The following is a 21,865-nucleotide window of genomic DNA, read 5'->3' as shown; positions in this document are numbered from 1 at the left end:
TCTCTACAGCTAGGACTCCTCAGCAAAATGGAGTGGTGGAAAGGATGAACAGAACGGTCCAACAAATGGCTCGTGCTATGCTTGATGAGTCTAGGACTCCCGCAACCTTCTGGGGTGAAGCTGCATTTGTTGCGGTTGTTATTCTCAACAAAACAAATGTCCAAGTGAACAACACTCAAACTCCTCATGAGCTCTGGTATGGTGAGACTCCTTCAGTAAAGCATTTCAAAATTTTTGGGAGCAAATGCTATATTAAGAACACTGATGAACAGCTTGGCAAACTTGAACCTAGAGTAGATGAAGGCATTCTCCTTGGTTATTCTCCCCACAGCAAAGCATATAAGTGTTACAATAAAATACTTGGAAGAATTGTTGACAGCATTGATGTAGTGGTTGATGAAAAAGGATACATCCCTAGGCAAGTAAATCATGAAAATATCGAAGAGGATGAAGACTACTCTCCAAATCAGACAAATGATGAAGAAGAACCTCAAGAGGCACCTGAGGAGCAAATAAGGATAGAAGAGAAGACTCCATCCAGGTATGTTCAAAAGAATCATCCAGAATCTCAGATTTTGGGGCAGAAAGAAGCAGGTGTACAAACAAGAAGAACAATTGCAGAAGCCTCAAGCTATTTGGCATTGCTCTCCTCCACTAAACCACAAAATGTAAGAGAGGCATGCAAAGATGAATGTTGGGTCAAGGCGATGGATGAAGAACTTGAGCAGATCGAAAAGAACAACACTTGGGAGTTGGTTCCTAGACCAAAAGATAAGAATGTCATAGGGACAAAATGGATCTTCAAAAATAAGTTGAATGAAAATGGAGAAGTAATTAGAAACAAGGCCAGACTTGTGTGTAAAGGGTATGCTCAAAAAAATGAATAGACTTCGAAGAAACTTTTGCTCCCGTTGCTATACTTGAGGCCATCCGAATGTTCCTTGCTCTCTCAAGCTTTCAGAAGTTCAAAGTTTTTCAAATGGACGTGAAATCAGCCTTTCTGAATGGGGACTTAGAAGAAGAAGTGTACATTGAGCAACCAGATGGTTTCATCCTTGGGAATGATCCAAATCTTGTATGTAGACTAAAAAAGGCTCTCTATGGTCTTAAACAGGCTCCAAGAGCTTGGTACTACCGTTTGGACAAATATCTTCATCAACAAGGTTTTTCAAAGGGATCAGCAGATAGCAATCTTTACATAAAAATTGAAAACAACAAATTACTAATACTTGTTGTGTATGTAGATGATATTATGTTTGGCAGCAATGAAGAAGCTATGAGTCAAAGCTTTGTCGTGGTGATGCAGAAAGAATTCAAAATGTGTTTGCTTGGAGAACTGACATATTTTCTTGGATTGCAAATCCAACAAAATGAAGGCAGGATCTTCTTGTCTCAAACCAAGTATCTCAAGCAGATTTTGAAGAAATATGGCATGGAAGATATAAAACCAGTATGTACCCCCATGGTCATAGGATGTAGCCTCAATGCAAATGATGAATCAGCAACAGTGCATCAACCAACATACAGATCTATGATTGGAAGTCTACTTTATTTAACTTGTACCCGACCAGACATCATGCATGTAGTGGGAATAGTTGGAAGATTTCAGGCAAATCCAAAGGAAACTCATCTTCAGGCGGTGAAGAGAATTTTCAAGTACCTTCAAGGAACTCAAAACTATGGCTTATGGTATCCTAGAGATACAGATCTCACACTTCATGCTTATACAGATGCAGATTGGGCCGGAAGTGTGGATGACAGGAAGAGCACAAGTGGTGGTGCATTCTTTATGGGTTCTAGATTAGTATCTTGGTTCAGCAAGAAACAGATTTCGATTGCGTTATCTACAGCTGAAGCGGAATATGTGGCTTCTGCATATTGTTGCACTCAACTCCTTTGGATGATGCAGACCTTGCAGGATTTTTAGATCACTTATACTCCACCTATCTCCATCTTATGTGATAATACAAGTGCAATCAGCATTTCAAAGACCAAGCACATATCGATCAAGTATCACTTTCTCAGGGAACAAGTGCTTGAACAAAAGGTCAAGTTGGAGTATGTTCCTTCTAAGGAACAAGTTACTGATATAATCACCAAATCATTGCCCAAGGAGACCTTTGAATACCTCAGGCAAAAGTTGGGGGTTGTTGATGCATCATCCTGTTGTTGAATCTCATCTGTTTCAGAGATTGTTGGTTGTACGCAAGTTTCATATGGGGTATACGCGTACATTGGTCGAAGATCGAATGGCACAGGTTCAGGGGGAGCATATATTCTTATAATAATGCATTGTTGGCATTATGGTAGAAGATCTTGGAGGAAGTACAGAAGCAGAACATGGATGCTCATCTGAATATTGCTGCAATCTCTTTCGCGGTCATGTATGGTGTATGGTGGATTATGGTTCTTCTTGAAGAAATTTTTTTCGTTTTTTAGATCTGATCTTTAGTCAGGGGGAGCATGATCAGCCAAGCAAAGGCCTAATCATGTTCTTAGGGGAGCATAACCCTTTGCCCTTGATGTCAAAGGGGGAGAATGACATTGAGGATCTTGAGGTTGCCATCAAGTCCAAAGGGGGAGATTGTTGGCATTATGATTCTGGTATGGCTCTATGGTTCAGGTGTTGTACTTGATGGCAAAAACTCTGTTCAGGCTCTCAAAATGATGGAAATTAAGAGGTTCACTGGTGCATCGTTCAAAAGGTGCGGACCCGCAGGGTCGTCGTTCAGGAAGTGCGGACATACCCGCAGGTTCTCTGTTCATAAGGTGCGTTCCCCCAGTTCACTCACTCCAATGCATAGAAGCGCGCTCATGTGGGGTTTCTTATGTTTGGCCCTTGGTATTTAGCCCGTCGATTCATGATCCTACGGTTTTGGCCCGTGGTATAGGATCTAAATTATTGAACCCCGTTTGGATCCCTTGTATTGGTTTTTGATGGTTTTGTCCCATGGTGTGGATAAGGGTTTGACTATAAAAAGGGGAAGGAGATCACTTGGTTAAACACTTGTGAAATTTTAATATCTTAAGATCTGAATTTTTGGATGTTTGGTTTTACAAAGCTAGATCTAAATCAAGGAGAAATCTTTAGGCGAATCTATTGATAAGTCATGATCTCTCGGGCGCATGATCAGATTTGTGGATCTGACTGTCTGTGACACATTGGAGGACTGTTAATTTGGCCCTAATCAGAGGTTCACAGGTGATCCATGGTGTCCGTGTGGGGGTACGCAGTGCGGGGGTACGTAGTGCGGGGGTAGGCGCAGTGCGAGGTACGCAGCTCAGAGGAAAGCACATTGCGGAGGTATGCAGAGGCACAAAAGAACCAATGCGGAGGTACGCTATCAGATGGACAGTGAAGGTGCGGATCTGAGCTGAGGTACGCAGTTCAGCAAAAGGAGTAAGTGTGGTGGTACGCAGAGCAGCAGAAGGATCTAGTGCGGATCTATGCAGTTCAGGCACAGAAAGACTGCGGATATCCGCAGGTTTATATTGGTGAAGTTGCGGACCTGTCTTAAAACATTTGTTGGCTGTCTTTTATCTATTGCTGCAAAGTTCTGGGTTTAGATTTCTGGTACTACTTTCTGTTTACAACATTCTGAGAAGTTGGGTGATTCATTGGTTGATTGTATAAGGAGATTGGGTGATTTGCATGTACTTGATGATTATTTGATCTTCTAGGATCCAGTCTGAAAATTAATGAAATGTGGTCCTTAAAGAAGTAGAAGAGCAAAGGGGGTTGTATTTCCCTTCCAGGAGAGACTGGAAAACGAGAGAGAGTTGTAGCTCTCTGCAGATTGCAGCCTGCATACTGGTAAAGGACTGCACCAGCATAAAATCCTTGTAAAAGAAGTTTCTAATTGAAAGAAGATAGGGACATATTGCAGCAGGTGGTTTTCACCCACATTGGGTTTCCACCTTATATCTGGTGTTCTTTGGTGTGCTTATCTATTTCTCTTGTTCTTGTTCATTATTATATGGCACTGACATACAAATTAATGATCAATATCTGAAGAATAAATTAAAGTATAAATCTGGAAGGCATATTGAAAAGAATTTGATAATATTGATTCACCCCCCCCCCTCTCAGTATTATTTCCAACAAGGACTGATTGATATTTAAAATCTTTTTCGACACCAAATTTAAGAAACTGGTCATGAATGGTCTCAGATAAAGACTGGCTGAAATGGAATAAGATTTGTGGTTTCTTACGTGGAAAAACGCTGATAGAAAGCTAGAACTACTTCATCCACTTTCTTATCACTCTAATACCCTAAAATACAACATAAAATGGATATGATTTGTCTTGAAAAATTTGGAAACGTTGATGAAGGGTAAGGCAGACTGTAAGTGGGAATACTAGTCCCTTTAGGCACGAATAACTTTAAAATAGTCTCTATTTTTTAAAAATTTAACTTCTGATATATTTCCAAAAAAATTTCACTAGAGAATGGGTGCAAATAACCGGGAAAATATATGCACAACACCTTTAAAATAGACTTAGAATTTACAAAAAATAGGGTTTCATCGTTTTGGGCAATTATGGTTTTCTCACTGTGTAAGTACCTGTCTGCACACCATACTACAAATTCTAGAAAAGAATGAGTTTGAGGAAATATAAACTAGGGTAAAAAGGAATCTCACAAAGAAAAATCATTTCTATTATCTTGAAACCTTTGGGAAGCCCAATTCGGAATTTCATATAGCTAAAACTCTGAGTTTGTATCTTCTATTCTACTTTCCCTATCAACTAATGGAAATTCATCAAATTTTGGGAGGGTTTCAGACTAAACCTGAGGTTCGTTTCCTTTAGTTGAACTCATTTTAAACTATCAACTTGTAGCAATGAGTAGAATTACCTATAAATTGTACTGTTGTATTTATGAGTTGTCGTTGAGGGTTTAGAATTTTTCTACAAATCAGTCAACTCTGATACCATGTAGAAATTTCCCACCTGTAGATCAACCTGGTAGTGCAATGTACTAAAGCAAAACACTTGATCTACTTCTACAAACAATTTAGTGAAATCTTAATCGAATTCATGAGAAACATCAAGTAGAAACATGCATACCTAATCAAGAGAAATAATCACACATAACACAAGATATATCCAGGGGAAAGTACCAGCATAAAACCCCAACCATGTATTATCAATCAAGTGGAAATCCTCTTCACAATACAAAAAGAATTAGCTCTCAAGCTATTTAGTTCTCAATGAACTATGAAGATATGAAGATATGTCTCATGAACCAACCAAGCCCTGTTTATATAGGCTTTACCTATGGTCCTTGCATAGTTTTCTTATGAAATAATAGCAAAAGCATATGCTATTGATTCCAAACATACCAAAATAACCAATGGTCCAACTACGCAATCCTTGAGGACACTAGTTCCTCAACCATGCAAAAACTACTTACTAGAAATAGTCAAGCATCTGATAGTACACTGTCCCACATCTAATCTCGACTGGGTCTCTAATAGAACTGACATGCAACAGTTATCCATAAGTGAATCCTCAGTTATCTAAAATAATAATTGTCACATGCATGCAAGCATTAACAAACTATATTTTATTATTTTAACAACTTGTTAAAATAATCTAACTGGACTTGACTAGTTAGAACTAAGTCAACCGATTCTCTCATTATAGAACTCATACTTATTCCCTCAATCAATGGAGGAAATTAAGGATAAATTCCTCAATCAGTGGGACAACTCATGTGCATGCTCACAAAGACTTCAAATTCGAATTTCCTTAACTAATTAACTCAGTTGAATTAATTAATTAATATTTCCAACTGCTGTTAAGACCAAAATTAATTTTACTTCCTATAGATAGACTAGGGACTGCTATAAACAGGAAGGGACCCGGAAATGCTATTTTTAGCAGGTCTATTTTTAGCACATTCTAAATTTAGCATTTCTTGTTGCACACTTTTCAACAGAGGGTTTTCTGTAATTTTGCACTTTAATTCTCTATATCTGGGGACTGAAGGAAAGGTGAGAGGGGACAGACAAAGGCAGGAGCGATTAAATTATTAATGGGAGTGAGAATGCAATGGAATGAATGTTAGGATAAGGGGAATATTCGATCCCTCCATTAGGTTTCGATGGCAAGAGGTACTGAGCTGGTACCCAATGGAGTAGGCTAGGTAGTTGGATACATCCATGGTCACATTTTAGCAGAGGCCATGGATTACCAGAGGGACTCGAGGGCCAGACTATTATTGGGATCCAGGTGGGATTTCCTTTCACATCACAGATTTGATAGGTGATGATAGTAGTTGCTTGATGGATATGATGTTTCGGCGCACACACATTTTCAAATCTCCATCAGAGCCTCAGAAAGCACTAGTGAGAGTGCTTTGATAGGGGAGAAGACAAATTTCATGAGTTGTCTTGGTATATTAACTGTGCGTGGTCATGGGGTGATTAACCTACTATGGCAAGAGTTGGTAGGAGGAGGTGGCATCTGAAGGCCACCAAATAGAGCATTACATGGATATGGTGCTCTCTCATTGGTATATTGGACACCAGAGCTATCAAGGATAGGCACAGTAGTGGCATTCCCATTGGCATGTGAGGAGTTGGTTCGCTCAAGTCTTTCAGGGTAGATGGAGAAATCTGGACCACATCATGGAGGGCTTAATAGTAGAGTGGTGGATGCATTGGGGAACGCGAGATGTCATATGATATAAGTTGGTACAATAATAAGCAGTGGTACCCAAGGTTGCACAAAGATATGCCACATAGACTAGTGGTATGAAGAGTGATGTGACCTGATGCATATAGACCCAATTTTAGATCCTAGCATCCAATGTTGTATATAGGTATGTAGTGATGAGTAGTGACCTATAGAGGAGCATGGAGATGTGTGGTTCTTTGATGTAGCATTTTGGTTTACATTGAGTGACTCTCAACACATTGAGTACACGTGGGGAGTCCCAGGTACAGTGACACAGGCAGGATATGAGACAATATAGGATGGTACAACAATAGCATGGGGTATTGATTGGTGTACAGGGATAGGCCAAAAGGTACAGTTCTAGGTCGAGGATTACAGGTATACTTGGTGGGATGTAGGGGCATATGGTGTTGCACAGAGAGGTCTTGGAGGGTTGCATCCAAGGAGACTTATGGACGGAGACACCTGGAATTCCTTTGGGTGTAGCTCAACAAGGATCGACGGAGACATAGATGAGAGATACTCGATGGTGTCCATGTGGACTCACACACATTTCCCTATTATACATCACTTACAGACACAAATGATTTGGTTGTTGTACTTTGACAATTTGGATGTGAGCAGCGGAGGACAGGGATCTCACTTGAGATATTGGGATGACATGCAACGCACTAGTGGAGAGACTTCTCAGCGATGGCATTGGGTCGGTGCATGAGTTGACAACCACAACTTGGGGGATGAGGTGATCATCTACAGGGGTGGAACATCATTCATTGGTGAGCCTACACTTGGCGAGCTAGTCACAAGGGATACATGTCTCAGTCTTTCAACAGTGCATTCTAGGACCATGCATGAGTAGAGGATATCATGTATGACTGAGGTAGCTTTCTAGTATCCATCTGGCCTCAAGACATTGTATTGATGTAGTGGTTGATGAAAAAGGATACATCCCTAGGAAAGTAAATCATGAAAATATCGAAGAGGATGAAGACTACTCTCCAAATCAGACAAATGATGAAGAAGAACCTCAAGAGGCACCTGAGGAGCAAATAAGGATAGAAGAGAAGACTCCATCCAGGTATGTTCAAAAGAATCATCCAGAATCTCAGATTTTGGGGCAGAAAGAAGCAGGTGTACAAACAAGAAGAACAATTGCAGAAGCCTCAAGCTATTTGGCATTGCTCTCCTCCACTAAACCACAAAATGTAAGAGAGGCATGCAAAGATGAATGTTGGGTCAAGGCGATGGATGAAGAACTTGAGCAGATCGAAAAGAACAACACTTGGGAGTTGGTTCCTAGACCAAAAGATAAGAATGTCATAGGGACAAAATGGATCTTCAAAAATAAGTTGAATGAAAATGGAGAAGTAATTAGAAACAAGGCCAGACTTGTGTGTAAAGGGTATGCTCAAAAAAATGAATAGACTTCGAAGAAACTTTTGCTCCCGTTGCTATACTTGAGGCCATCCGAATGTTCCTTGCTCTCTCAAGCTTTCAGAAGTTCAAAGTTTTTCAAATGGACGTGAAATCAGCCTTTCTGAATGGCGACTTAGAAGAAGAAGTGTACATTGAGCAACCAGATGGTTTCATCCTTGGGAATGATCCAAATCTTGTATGTAGACTAAAAAAGGCTCTCTATGGTCTTAAACAGGCTCCAAGAGCTTGGTACTACCGTTTGGACAAATATCTTCATCAGCAAGGTTTTTCAAAGGGATCAGTAGATAGCAATCTTTACATAAAAATTGAAAACAACAAATTACTAATACTTGTTGTGTGTGTAGATGATATTATGTTTGGCAGCAATGAAGAAGCTATGAGTCAAAGCTTTGTCGTGGTGATGCAGAAAGAATTCAAAATGTGTTTGCTTGGAGAACTGACATATTTTCTTGGATTGCAAATCCAACAAAATGAAGGCAGGATCTTCTTGTCTCAAACCAAGTATCTCAAGCAGATTTTGAAGAAATATGGCATGGAAGATGCAAAACCAGTATGTACCCCCATGGTCATAGGATGTAGCCTCAATGCAAATGATGAATCAGCAACAGTGCATCAACCAACCTACAGATCTATGATTGGAAGTCTACTTTATTTAACTTGTACCCGACCAGACATCATGCATGTAGTGGGAATAGTTGGAAGATTTCAGGAAAATCCAAAGGAAACTCATCTTCAGGCGGTGAAGAGAATTTTCAAGTACCTTCAAGGAACTCAAAACTATGGCTTATGGTATCCTAGAGATACAGATCTCACACTTCATGCTTATACAGATGCAGATTGGGCCGGAAGTGTGGATGACAGGAAGAGCACAAGTGGTGGTGCATTCTTTATGGGTTCTAGATTAGTATCTTGGTTCAGCAAGAAACAGATTTCGATTGCGTTATCTACAGCTGAAGCGGAATATGTGGCTTCTGTATATTGTTGCACTCAACTCCTTTGGATGATGCAGACCTTGCAGGATTTTTAGATCACTTATACTCCACCTATCTCCATCTTATGTGATAATACAAGTGCAATCAGCATTTCAAAGACCAAGCACATATCGATCAAGTATCACTTTCTCAGGGAACAAGTGCTTGAACAAAAGGTCAAGTTGGAGTATGTTCCTTCTAAGGAACAAGTTGCTGATATAATCACCAAATCATTGCCCAAGGAGACCTTTGAATACCTCAGGCAAAAGTTGGGGGTTGTTGATGCATCATCCTGTTGTTGAATCTCATCTGTTTCAGAGATTGTTGGTTGTACGCAAGTTTCATATGGGGTATACGCGTACATTGGTCGAAGATCGAATGGCACAGGTTCAGGGGGAGCATATATTCTTATAATAATGCATTGTTGGCATTATGGTAGAAGATCTTGGAGGAAGTACAGAAGCAGAACATGGATGCTCATCTGAATATTGCTGCAATCTCTTTCGCGGTCATGTATGGTGTATGGTGGATTATGGTTCTTCTTGAAGAAATTTTTTTCGTTTTTTAGATCTGATCTTTAGTCAGGGGGAGCATGATCAGCAAAGCAAAGGCCTAATCATGTTCTTAGCGGGAGCATAACCCTTTGCCCTTGATGTCAAAGGGGGAGAATGACATTGAGGATCTTGAGGTTGCCATCAAGTCCAAAGGGGGAGATTGTTGGCATTATGATTCTGGTATGGCTCTATGGTTCAGGTGTTGTACTTGATGGCAAAAACTTTGTTCAGGCTCTCAAAATGATGGAAATTAAAAGGTTCGTTGGTGCATCGTTCAAAAGGTGCGGACCCGCAGGGTCGTCGTTCAGGAAGTGCGGACATACCCGCAGGTTCTCTGTTCATAAGGTGCGTTCCCCCAGTTCACTCACTCCAATGCATAGAAGCGCGCTCATGTGGGGTTTCTTATGTTTGGCCCTTGGTATTTAGCCCGTCGATTCATGATCCTACGGTTTTGGCCCGTGGTATAGGATCTAAATTATTGAACCCCGGTTTGGATCCCTTGTATTGGTTTTTGATGGTTTTGTCCCATGGTGTGGATAAGGGTTTGACTATAAAAAGGGGAAGGAGATCACTTGGTTAAACACTTGTGAAATTTTAATATCTTAAGATCTGAATTTTTGGATGTTTCGTTTTACAAAGCTAGATCTAAATCAAGGAGAAATCTTTAGGCGAATCTATTGATAAGTCATGATCTCTCGGGGCGCATGATCAGATTTGTGGATCTGACTGTCTGTGACACATTGGAGGACTGTTAATTTGGCCCTAATCAGAGGTTCACAGGTGATCCATGGTGTCCGTGTGGGGGTACGCAGTGCGGGGGTACGTAGTGCGGGGGTAGGCGCAGTGCGAGGTACGCAGCTCAGAGGAAAGCACATTGCGGAGGTATGCAGAGGCACAAAAGAACCAATGCGGAGGTACGCTATCAGATGGACAGTGAAGGTGCGGATCTGAGCTGAGGTACGCAGTTCAGCAAAAGGAGTAAGTGTGGTGGTACGCAGAGCAGCAGAAGGATCTAGTGCGGATCTATGCAGTTCAGGCACAGAAAGACTGCGGATATCCGCAGGTTTATATTGGTGAAGTTGCGGACCTGTCTTGAAACATTTGTTGGCTGTCTTTTATCTATTGCTGCAAAGTTCTGGGTTTAGATTTCTGGTACTACTTTCTGTTTACAACATTCTGAGAAGTTGGGTGATTCATTGGTTGATTGTATAAGGAGATTGGGTGATTTGCATGTACTTGATGATTATTTGATCTTCTAGGATCCAGTCTGAAAATTAATGAAATGTGGTCCTTAAAGAAGTAGAAGAGCAAAGGGGGTTGTAGTTCCCTTCCAGGAGAGACTGGAAAACGAGAGAGAGTTGTAGCTCTCTGCAGATTGCAGCCTGCATACTGGTAAAGGACTGCACCAGCATAAAATCCTTGTAAAAGAAGTTTCTAATTGAAAGAAGATAGGGACATATTGCAGCAGGTGGTTTTCACCCACATTGGGTTTCCACCTTATATCTGGTGTTCTTTGGTGTGCTTATCTATTTCTCTTGTTCTTGTTCATTATTATATGGCACTGACATACAAATTAATGATCAATATCTGAAGAATAAATTAAAGTATAAATCTGGAAGGCATATTGAAAAGAATTTGATAATATTGATTCACCCCCCCCCCCTCTCAGTATTATTTCCAACAAGGACTGATTGATATTTAAAATCTTTTTCGACACCAAATTTAAGAAACTGGTCATGAATGGTCTCAGATAAAGACTGGCTGAAATGGAATAAGATTTGTGGTTTCTTACGTGGAAAAACGCTGATAGAAAGCTAGAACTACTTCATCCACTTTCTTATCACTCTAATACCCTAAAATACAACATAAAATGGATATGATTTGTCTTGAAAAATTTGGAAACGTTGATGAAGGGTAAGGCAGACTGGGTCTCTAATAGAACTAACATGCAACAGTTATCCATAAGTGAATCCTCAGTTATCTAAAATAATAATTGTCACATGCATGCAAGCATTAACAAACTATATTTTATTATTTTAACAACTTGTTAAAATAATCTAACTGGACTTGACTAGTTAGAACTAAGTCAACCGATTCTCTCATTATAGAACTCATACTTATTCCCTCAATCAATGGAGGAAATTAAGGATAAATTCCTCAATCAGTGGGACAACTCATGTGCATGCTCACAAAGACTTCAAATTCGAATTTCCTTAACTAATTAACTCAGTTGAATTAATTAATTAATATTTCCAACTGCTGTTAAGACCAAAATTAATTTTACTTCCTATAGATAGACTAGGGACTGCTATAAACAGGAAGGGACCCGGAAATGCTATTTTTAGCAGGTCTATTTTTAGCACATTCTAAATTTAGCATTTCTTGTTGCACACTTTTCAACAGAGGGTTTTCTGTAATTTTGCACTTTAATTCTCTATATCTGGGGACTGAAGGAAAGGTGAGAGGGGACAGACAAAGGCAGGAGCGATTAAATTATTAATGGGAGTGAGAATGCAATGGAATGAATGTTAGGATAAGGGGAATATTCGATCCCTCCATTAGGTTTCGATGGCAAGAGGTACTGAGCTGGTACCCAATGGAGTAGGCTAGGTAGTTGGATACATCCATGGTCACATTTTAGCAGAGGCCATGGATTACCAGAGGGACTCGAGGGCCAGACTATTATTGGGATCCAGGTGGGATTTCCTTTCACATCACAGATTTGATAGGTGATGATAGTAGTTGCTTGATGGATATGATGTTTCGGTGCACACACATTTTCAAATCTCCATCAGAGCCTCAGAAAGCACTAGTGAGAGTGCTTTGATAGGGGAGAAGACAAATTTCATGAGTTGTCTTGGTATATTAACTGTGCGTGGTCATGGGGTGATTAACCTACTATGGCAAGAGTTGGTAGGAGGAGGTGGCATCTGAAGGCCACCAAATAGAGCATTACATGGATATGGTGCTCTCTCATTGGTATATTGGACACCAGAGCTATCAAGGATAGGCACAGTAGTGGCATTCCCATTGGCATGTGAGGAGTTGGTTCGCTCAAGTCTTTCAGGGTAGATGGAGAAATCTGGACCACATCATGGAGGGCTTAATAGCAGAGTGGTGGATGCATTGGGGAACGCGAGATGTCATATGATATAAGTTGGTACAATAATAAGCAGTGGTACCCAAGGTTGCACAAAGATATGCCACATAGACTAGTGGTATGAAGAGTGATGTGACCTGATGCATATAGACCCAATTTTAGATCCTAGCATCCAATGTTGTATATATGTATGTAGTGATGAGTAGTGACCTATAGAGGAGCATGGAGATGTGTGGTTCTTTGATGTAGCATTTTGGTTTACATTGAGTGACTCTCAACACATTGAGTACACGTGGGGAGTCCCAGGTACAGTGACACAAGCAGGATATGAGACAATATAGGATGGTACAACAATAGCATGGGGTATTGATTGGTGTACAGGGATAGGCCAAAAGGTACAGTTCTAGGTCGAGGATTACAGGTATACTTGGTGGGATGTAGGGGCATATGGTGTTGCACAGAGAGGTCTTGGAGGGTTGCATCCAAGGAGACTTATGGACGGAGACACCTGGAATTCCTTTGGGTGTAGCTCAACAAGGATCGACGGAGACATAGATGAGAGATACTCGATGGTGTCCATGTGGACTCACACACATTTCCCTATTATACATCACTTACAGACACAAATGATTTGGTTGTTGTACTTTGACAATTTGGATGTGAGCAGCGGAGGACAGGGATCTCACTTGAGATATTGGGATGACATGCAACGCACTAGTGGAGAGACTTCTCAGCGATGGCATTGGGTCGGTGCATGAGTTGACAACCACAACTTGGGGGATGAGGTGATCATCTACAGGGGTGGAACATCATTCATTGGTGAGCCTACACTTGGCGAGCTAGTCACAAGGGATACATGTCTCAGTCTTTCAACAGTGCATTCTAGGACCATGCATGAGTAGAGGATATCATGTATGACTGAGGTAGCTTTCTAGTATCCATCTGGCCTCAAGACATTGTATTGTCACATTATCGAGAGGGCGGATAGCAGACTTAGTGGTGATGCTTGGAAGGAGCAGGATAGGTTTGCATACATTGAGTTGATTACAAGTATCAAATACCCATCTATTGGTTTCCATCAAGGGGGTAGTTATTTGGCACATGTGCTTCCACCGGTGATCAGTACTATGTAGTGGTAAGCACAGGGTAGTTTAGCATGCATCATATTAGTTCATCATATATCAGGCCAATATGTTGTTTTCATGCAGGGACTAGGAACGAGGAACATATGGATTCCAGCAATTGTTAGAGCTATGTCACAGTAGGTCTGGCTAGGGGATACAGGGATTCAGTTGGTTGACCGGCCACTCCATCTCGTGAGGAGAAGAACCATAGCAAAGGGTGATCTATCTCACATTGGGGTTGGCACATGGGGGATCATTGAGGCCTCCATTTTTAGTGAGGTAGGCTTCTTTAGTTTCATCTCAAGGTCAAGACTAGTGATGGGTGGGTAGATATTGACATTATAGATATATCTGGGCCGGATGAGCTTAGCCTTCGTCAATATTTCACCTCCAGGTTTCAGGGGAGGAGGCTGTAGTGTGCCCATGATGGGAAGCCTATTCGAGTTAGAGTATCATAGCAACAACATGGTGGCACTTTTTTGAGATGAGCATGGAACCCGAGCATCGCAGTACTAGACAAATCAATGACATTTAGGGATGAGTTGGTTGCTATATAGGGGGAGATCACTCAGATTTTCCATTGGGCTCTAGTGACTCATTGATGCCATGGGGGACTTCATCAGCATGGTAGGTTGGTCAGCAGTAGGATATCAAGAGGATCTCTTATGGGAGATACTTCATCCCCACAGGTATTAGATTGTATCTTCAGGAGTTTACTCTTGGTTTGCATGAGGTGGACTACTTGGTAGGCCAACTTCATGGAGAGTTAGATAGATTCCTTCATTATCATGATGCTCTAATTATTTATAGTATGCATAGGGATTCTATAACTTATACCTGGTTAGACGACGAGTGGAGCAAGGGGTACTTCACATTGATCAGGATGCCTTGGGATCTTGGTACTGAGAGATTCCTTCATGATCATATAGTGCACAAACTAGGGATGAATCAGTGGCATGTTTGGGACCCTAGTATTATTGGTGATGATAGTGTTGATTAGTAGGTAGATGGGGCACTTCTTTTGGCATTGCTTGAGGACAAGTGATTTTTGGCTGGGAGGACTATAATATCCCCAATTTTGTAAGCATTGGAATTTTGCCTAATTTTGGTGATATTAAGTAAAGGGAGAATATTATTATGGAGAAAGGTGGCAAGTATTACTTTTTTGGAGTATGGTATAAAATTATTATTTTATTAAAATGGAGGCAAAAGTCACTTTGTGTAAAATTCCCCCCACCCATAATAATAATTAAAAAAAAAAGAGTTTAGAAGCATGGGGAGAAATTATAAAATGAGGATGGACTCATTTTCTAATCATATTTTGACTATTACATTTCACCTTTCATCTTCTCTTGGGGTTGTTTATCACAATAAGAAAAGCATTTTTTAGCACCGAGAATACCAAGCAGAATTCCACCTCTACCGTCGATGAACTTCGAGTCTCACCCTAGGGGAGTAAGAAGCAGTCCATCTCAAGGCTTCTCTAAGAGCTACATAGCATATTATTTCCAGCCAGAGCTTTCTTCTCCTAGGGCATAGAAGGAAATTCAAAGGGGTTAGGAGAAGCTAGCAGATAGTGGTGTTTTGGTAAGAGAACTTGTAGATAATTATCCATAAGGAGGATGAGTTTTTCCTTGGGGATTTGAAGGGCTGAGAGTGCTACATTTTGGAGAAACAAATTTATCCATTCCAAGGATTGCACAAGGGTTTATTGGCAACTTTTGTCCACTTGCATAGATTCATAATTTGGCGAGTACTCGAGTTGGGATCTTCTTGGTGATTGAGGGGAGAAATTTCTAAGAGTTAGGGAGGATTTATTGGAGGGTTATTTGGGCCAAATTTAGTTGTATCTAAAATGTAGCATGTTTTATGTCCAAATTCAGCAGTATCTAAATGGTAGCACATTTTATGGCCACATTGAGCAATTTACACTTGTTTGGGGTCGCCTGGGGTTGGTGGATTCAACCCAAAACATTTATGGGTTTTTTTCGGTTTGGTGAGATGAGACTAGGCCCTTAATTTTATAGAATTTTTTGAGCACTTATGAGGGCAGAACACCTAGTTCCATTCAACAATTAGTAGCATATATTGTTGGAGGAGGGTGCAATTTACCATAGGACCATTTCCACCACTTGGGTCCATGATATATTTATGGGTTTTGTTGGATTTGTGGTGGAGAGCCTACATTTAATTTTGCATAATTTTTGGAGTATATGTGAGGGCCAAAATCTCAATTCACCTACAGCAGCAGTGAAAATAATTTTATTAGCTAGCGTAGAATCATGGTGGGAAGCTCATCTAACATTTGGGAAGCTTGATCATCACCTGGTTTTTATTTTATTGTTGTAGCAAGATCGTGTTCCTCTTTCATACTCATTTGTACTAAAACCATGGGATTGAAAGAAAGGTTAAAATCAAACAACATGGAAGTAAACTTGAATGAGGTGATTAATATGCAACAAATGATGACTGATGTGGGGAAGCAGTTGATTCATACCACAATTTGGAATCGGGATTGTTGGTGTTCAAATATGAATCTGCAATTCACCCAATTCCACATTAATTGTCAACCAAGGGATCTATGATTTATTTCAAGGCTATCATGTAGAGTATATGCAAGCCACAAGTTCCCTACCCAGTACTGAACATTCAACTAAAAATTTAACAATGTGTAACAACAAGCGATAATTGTAACAATAAATAAGAGTAACAACAATAATGAATGTAACAACACTAACAACAAAGAAGACTCATGGTAACACACTGATAATAATTCACAGTGATACATAAATTAACTAAAATAAACCTATGCACACATCTATCCAATAGCACCTGGTCAAGAGATTGAGCCCAACTCCCTAAACAGGGCTGTGGTGAGATCAAGAAGTCACCAAATGCTCAAAAGATCAAAATTTCATTATTCAAAAGGATAATACAAGTATGTTGTTACACACTCAAAATTAACGTAATTCCTTGCGATCTTAACTGCCAGCTTTCAGAGCACCGTAACTCTACTTATGCAATTTGTTAACACTAACAACTCCTATAATTACGATAGCTTTCTGCCTACAATTACATAGTGATTTCTTATGCGAAACAGAATATAAAGATAGCAGTGCGTTGATCAAAAGATTGATCCATCGTTGCAATTGATGTCTCAAGATAGCATTGCCAGCTGGATGGTCACCATTGTAGAACCATGTTCTTGATCATACTTCCTCCAAATCTGCAATAATAATTGAATTAGCCAGCCACTTAGGCAACAATCCCCTATGGATATTCATAATTACATGACAAGAGGTATACCTTTGTGGTTTAGAATGTAAATTGACCAACAATGGTGTAAAATGGATACAGGAAACAAGGTAAAAAGGTGGGTAAAAACATGTAAATTCAGCCACCATCATCTCCCCCAACTAGTCTTTCTACATGTCCTCATGTAGCCCGTCACCTGTGTTGATCAGGGTTGGAGTTGTGATGATCAAAATGAATTTGTGCAAGATCATATTTTGAATCCATTTCTATCCCTGAAGGCTTATACCCATCAGTTTGGAGGACTTCCTTCCACCAATCCTCGCCTACCTCGTAAGCTGGAGTATAATGATTGGCTAGAAGCTAGATAATGGGGAATTGGAACCTCAAACCCATCCATCAGACCCCACAAAGTTTCATGCATGCAATATACCAAGGTACCCTGTTTAAATACCCAACAAAATTGGGGGCCCCAAAAGGTTCACGTATCCTAACGACTGATAACAATAATGTTCACCATTTCTGGCAGTTGTCCCAGGCCTCCTCTTAACAAGTAAAAAAGAAAATTGTGCATATGTCAATGCACCATTTATGGGTTTCCAGAATCTATTCTTTCCATCCCTCAATCCCTAAGAGGGTTTGGTGTTTGTTATAAACGTTCACAGACTGACAATTCTCCATTCGAAGGACAAGTGGCATGTTTTCTTGATTCTCTTCGAACATGTCGAAGGCCTTCTTCCATTTAACCTGATTAACTATGTAGGAGGTAAAGGCTCTCAATTGAATGTCTCCCATGTATGGCACTGGGTTAAATGATTGATCATTTCCCAAAAAGTAATCATGCATATAGAGTTTGCACATCAAGTGTTGATCCAGAATATTGTGGCTTCTCAAGATGCACAGAAACTGTATTGAGTCTTCTATCACATGGATGAGTTCCTCACGAACACTTTCTAAACAAAATAATATATATTTTTCATGGAGGAACAGAGCATAGATGTGGTCAAGGGGTTGGCAAGCCATTACATTCTATGTTAAAGCAAACAATTCTTCCTTATCAGGCTTCAGTAGTTGCACCTGCCCTTCCATTTCCTTGATTTTCTTCTATTTCTTCTCCTTCTTTTGTTTCTCTTTCTCCAATTTCTCCATGTAATTGGTAACTATTTTCGCAGCTTGCTCATGAACTCCCTTCACTCCCTCCCAGTTGGCTTCTATAGGAATGGGCCCCTGTTGAAGGCGAGTTGTGACATCTTGCCACTTCTGAATTTCTACAATCATGAAAAACTCTTGTTCCTCGATCACTTGCAAAAATGACTCGATCTATGTTTCTACAGTCATGAAAAACTCTTGTGCCTCGATCACATGCAAAAATTACTTGATCTATGTAGCCGTAGAGGTTGTGGGCCCCATGGAAAATTTTAGGGGCTAATGTTCGCCCAGTGGGCTAATTTTCCATGATTTGTCCAAAAAAAAGATTCGCCAATTTCCAATTTTATAAAAGACGATTCGCCCAAATTTTAGAATATAAAATTATTTTACCTTAAAAATCGCCAACATTATATAGAGACTATATATAAAATAATTATAAATTTGATTAATTTTACAAATATATCAATAAACATTTATAATTTTCATATTAGGGATTAGTGAGATTCGCCAATGTTTTAAACTTCAAGAAAATTTTCCATCCTTAAAATTTTCCTTGGTGGGCCCGTCCTCCGCCTGCACTGCTACTGAGATGGTTTCAACCCAGGTTTTGCAGTATTCTTCTTATGCCTCCTCACTTTCCTTCGTAAGCATCGTAACTACTTCATTAACTTGACAATTTCCATTTTTATCTGCATGTTTTCCCTAAAATGCAAACAGTACCTCTCTTTAAGAGGAGGCCTTCTTTTCTCACATTACTCAATGAATTCTTGTTTGACAGTAAGCTCCTCAACTGGTCTCATAGTTGGTGTGGGGTTTGGTGAATTGATGTCGACAAATTCTTCAACCGTCTCTTGCTTTATCCTAACTCCCTCTGTTTATTCCTCGACTTGAGGAGTAGTCCCAATATCTCCCCCTTTGGGTCTCCAAATCTCCATATCTTCCCTTAGTAATTCTGGATTCACTGCAAGCCCTTGCGAGGTAGTGCCTTTGACACCATTTTCTTGTGACTGATCTACTTCCTAACTGTTTTCTACTTAGGGTCTCAAATCCTCTACACCTTTCTTTGATGGCTCTGTAGCCATTGCAAGTCCCTGTGGGATAGCATCAACAACAATGTCCTCCTCTAATGGCCCTGTGGGGACAATTTCAGCCATAGTCCCTTCAGTTTGTTCTTTTGTCGACACTGGTTATTGTGTGATAGTGTCGATCACCAATCCCTCAATTTGTGCAATTTTTTCACTATTCGACATTGGTTCTTATGTAACAGTGTCGATGATGGTGCCTTTAATTGCGCCAAAAAATTTTAAGATCGGGGGAGAGGCTTCTTCCTTCACCAAGTGCCTAGGGGAACAAAACTTCCTTGGCCCTCTTGGTAAGGATGCAAGAAACTTCCTAGGTCCTCCTTCCCTTGTGCTCACTGGCTGGTTTGTTCTCCCTTTTTTCTTTTTATGGATGTGCTTCTTCTATTTTGTCCTCTTCCTAGCTATTCAACACTGGTTCTTGTGGAGCAATGTCAACTGTGGCCCCTACTTCTTTCAAGGGTTCCTTAATCACTTGAGCAAGTGATGTTGGTCCTTGTGTATCAGCACCACTTGCAACCTCATCCAAATGTTCCTCGATTTCTTGAATGGGTGATGTTGGTTCTTGTGTCTCAGCACCACCTCCAATTTCATCCAAGTGTGGTGATTCTCTCCTCAAAGTGGTAGTCGTCATTGGTTCCTGCAGAATAACATCAACTATATTTTCTTCTATCTCCTTTCTTTTGCTCCCATTGGGCCAACAGGAAATGCTGGTTCTTGTGGACCAGTGTTAGCTAGTGCTTCTTCATTCTTCATCGCTTCCACTCCCATTAAGCCAATAGGTAATGCTGGTTCTTGTGGAGTAAGGACCACTAATGCTTGTCGATACTGATGAGTAGACTGCACCATTAGTTGAATATTGTTCAATAGAAAATATGGCATTTCTAGAGAATGAATCCATGTAGGCCGAAACCGAAGGCATGCAAGAAGCTTAAAATGATACTTAAAAAAAGTAGGAAATCGGCCTCCACAAGTAATATACCTCATAAGAAAATATGCAATCTCGGCCCATGGGTGTCACAAATACTTTTGATCATACCCCCTACCCTTCTAGGTTGTTGTTTCACCAGCCTGTAGAAACAATTCTAGGAACTCTATCCAAGGATATTTCCTTGAAAACCATTTATGCCCTCCTTGTGGCAATCCACTGACAATTGAAATTACTTCCTCTATGATGGGAATATCCAATCCACACACTCTGGAATTATTTCCATCCAAATTCAATGTGAATTTGACTGTGATGGCTTCGTAAAATCCCTGCAGCCTCTCAAAATACACATGTCATCCTGCATCTAAAAAGCCCTGCCATACATCTGGGTTGCACCGGACCTGCACTTCATGTCTAACCACTTTCCCGCCCATTCTGTAGTTGCTCTCTAGTAGTAATTGGAGTAACATCAAGACCATTGAGGAGGAGTGTCGGCAGGTAAAATTGCAGTGACAGGGTTGTGGTGGTGAAGAGGTGAGGTGATAGTGAAAAGTGGGAAGATAATGGTAAAATATGGAAATATCCATGGACGATTATGGTAATAATGAGTGATAATTATGGTAATCATTTCATAGCATTGGAAATGACAATCCATTAACAAAATTGTACTTATTCAAGTCCCAATGCATATGGATAACCGTGCGAGGTATGGTGGGTATCGTGGAGTGTATGCACTTGGCACAGGGTTCAATAGTGATACGAAAAGTCATTACTTCATTTTAATTATGGCGTCTTCATATTTATTATAATACCCCCCCAGCTAAGGGGATGACCTTCCGCAGTCATATAAAGTCATGTCAAATGAATTATCGATCAAATCCACAAAGTCGATCGGGGATGTACCTAGCGACTTACCTTGATGGAGTAACAATAGCGGAGAAGTAATGGCATCGGAGGGAGTAAGATCACCTGAGGAGTAATAGAATCTGGGGAGTAACAACACCGCTTGAACACCTAGACGGAATTGCAATGGAGTAATAGCACCAGACGAGTAATAACATCATAGGAGTAAGAGAACCAGAGTACTTAGACGAAATCGCTACGGAGCACCAGAGGAGTAACAACACAAGAGGAGTAACAACACTGGGGTACTTAGACAAAATCGTGATGGAGTAATAGCACCGAAGGAGTAACATCACCAATGAAGTACCTACAGGAAAAAGAATGATAGGGTAGTAACAACATTTTATTATATTATATATATAGATATATATTATTGTTTTTTTTTAGATCAGAGGTGCAAAGGAAGAGTTCTCTGCACTAATAATTTCAAAACCAAAATTATCAAAGAAATGTTTGATAAAGGAGTCTTTAGAAGCTGGATGGTGGTATAGTCTAAGGTGATGTCCATTTACAAGCAAAGGAGTATGTGCCTCATCAATTGTTATAAGTCTAATAGTCCCATTATCAAACACCATGTCAACTTCATATGGTCCCATCCATCTGGAGCAAATTTTCCCTTTAAAATATTTGAACCGAGAGTCATAGAGAAATGCCCAATCTCCCCTTTGAAACACCTTTTTCT

This window comes from Pinus tabuliformis, chromosome 2_2 (assembly GCF_031772625.1).
Source record: "Pinus tabuliformis cultivar Carrire ecotype Pingquan chromosome 2_2, CPIR1, whole genome shotgun sequence".
NCBI classification, from domain to species: Eukaryota; Viridiplantae; Streptophyta; class Pinopsida; order Pinales; family Pinaceae; genus Pinus; species Pinus tabuliformis.
This window is presented reverse-complemented; position numbering follows the sequence as displayed.